The sequence below is a fragment of the Macrobrachium rosenbergii genome, chromosome 18, assembly GCF_040412425.1.
Source record: "Macrobrachium rosenbergii isolate ZJJX-2024 chromosome 18, ASM4041242v1, whole genome shotgun sequence".
Taxonomy (NCBI): Eukaryota; Metazoa; Arthropoda; class Malacostraca; order Decapoda; family Palaemonidae; genus Macrobrachium; species Macrobrachium rosenbergii.
Window position 1 is genome coordinate 16,589,234 of NC_089758.1, and position 2,500 is coordinate 16,591,733.

At 30.6% G+C, this 2,500-nt stretch overlaps 1 protein-coding gene across 2 annotated transcripts in view; it reads left to right on the forward strand.

The window, feature by feature from the left end:
* Positions 1-2,500, forward strand: part of LOC136848150 (kin of IRRE-like protein 3) — a 285,171-nt gene that overhangs the window by 84,769 nt on the left and 197,902 nt on the right. The gene's annotated exons all lie outside the window — the stretch shown is intronic.

A 2,500-nucleotide genomic window follows, 5' to 3' on the forward strand; every position in this document is an offset into this window, starting at 1 on the left:
TTTTTTTTTTTTTTTTAAGGACATCGCCAGAAGGAGTCTAAATGAGGCATTGTGTGATTCATGAGGGTCTCTGGAATTATAGTGTAATTGGGGAAATTGCAATTTCTTTCTGGAGATAATTTCATGCAATAAACGTGGCAGCTGAAATAATGCTATAATTTTATCCCATTTCAGAGGAAGGGCAGTTGCCGGAATGAAGGAAAGTTCTCAGGATAATCACCACTTTTATTCTTTTGTAGTTGAGAAATTTCATTTTAAAATGGCAAAATTCGTATTGGAAAGGACATGAGCGTTGTATGCTTATTGATGCCTATTAGGAAATTCTTGGTCTCTACCAATGCCGACAACTGTGCAAATTAAATGATAATGTAAAGTAAAGCCATCCTCTGTAACAATTGTAATAATCAATTATTGACGCTCCCGAACATTAATCATCAAACGCCAAAATCACTTGGCACAGCATAAACCAAACTATCACAACTTGTCACTCAAGCAAACAATGAATCTATAAAAAAGAATGAAAGCGAATGCACACGAGAGTACCCTAGACCTGAATCCTAAGAGCATCCAATTCCGTTAAAAGTCCTCAAACAACTGCAGAGGGAATGACATTGACACACGATACGACGCTTCTTCAAGAGACCACTTGCATTCAGGAGCCCGAAGAATGACGGCGGGGAAGAAGTACTCTCTAAAAAATAAAAAAAGAAAAGTTTTCATGCATAATTTATAACAGCACGCGAACGAGTAGCGACGATGAGGGGAAAGTGATGTCTTGGATACAGAGGACAGGAAGGAGTGATGGGCGATGTTTTATTATCTTACTTCTGTATTTTTAACTGTGATCATATTTACCGGCGAACACCATCTATAAATGTGTTTGATAAGAACTTCCTAGTGTAGGTGATAAGTCAGTTCAGAAGGGAGTGTTTGACGAATTTTGAAGGATTGTTTGATTATATAAGTTTTCTAGCTTCGCAAAATTCCTTTTTCCCTTTAATGTTAAATTACATAAAATGGTATCGGACCAAATTACAACGGGAAATAACACTGATGAAATCATAAACCTCTCTTGTTTGAGGTCACAGCAGCAGGCAACTTTACGATTAAAACGAATTGTCTTGTCGGCAAGGGTTTTGTATGTGTGTTTTGAATGTGCTATGCCTGTGTGCTGGGGCGTACCATGGTATTTCATTCCATAATTTATACTAAGTACTGCTTAGCGATAGGCCACCTACCCTCTGATACTGTATATCCCAAAAGTATTTAATTCAAGTGTATTAAAACTCATGAGCTCCTGTTCTCAAATGTAAAGAGGATTTCGATATTTTTTTTTCCGGCAGGGAATTGTTACATTTATATATCATTGATATGTTTTGGTTGAGTGTGAGTGGAGCTTTAAACAGTGTGAATATGTTATTCCCCCACTGAGGTAGTAAGCTCTCGGAATTTAGAACTTCCAAAATAAGTTGCTCATCAACTCATTTATTGCAAAAGTACAATAATGTTTTCGGTAAAGCTAAAAATTAATTGTTATATATATTATTTTTTCAGTAATATTTTCGATAATGTAAAAAATTAATTGGGATATATATATATTATTTCAACAATATTTTCGATAATGCTAAAAATTTATTGGGATATATATATTTTTTCCGTAATATTTTCGATAATGCTGATAATGCTAAAAACTAATAGGGATATATATATATTTTTTTCAGTAATATTTTCGATAATGCTAAAAATTTATTGGGATATATATATTTTTTCAGTAATATTTTCGATAATGCTGATAATGCTAAAAACTAATAGGGATATATATATATTTTTTCAGTAATATTTTCGATAATGCTAAAAATTAATTGGGATATATTTTTTTCAGTAATATTTTCGATAATGCTAAAATTAATTGGGATATATATTATTTTTTTCAGTCATATTTTCGATAAAGCTAAAAAATAATTGGGATATATATTTTTTTCAGTCATATTTTCGATAATGCTAAAAATTAATTGGGATGTGTATTATTTTTTTCAGTAATATTTTCGATAATGCTAGAAATTAATTGGGATATATATTATTTTTTTTTCAGTCATATTTTCGATAATGCTAAAAATTAATTGGGATGTGTATTATTTTTTTCAGTAATATTTTCGATAATGCTAAAAATTAATTAGGATATATATTATTTTTTTTCAGTCATATTTTCGATAATGCTACAAATTAATTGGGATATATATTATTTTTTTCAGTAATATTTTCGATAATGCTAAAAATTAATTAGGATATATATTTTTTTAATAACATTTTCGAAATGCTAAAAATTAATTGGGATATATATTATTTTTTCAGTAATATTTTCAATAATGCTAAAAATTAATTGGGATATATATTATATTTTCAGTAGTCACATAACCTTAAGGGGAAAATCTCTCTCTCTCTCTCTCTCTCTCTCTCTCTCTCTCTCTCTCTCTCTCTCTCTCTCTCTCTCTCTCTCTCT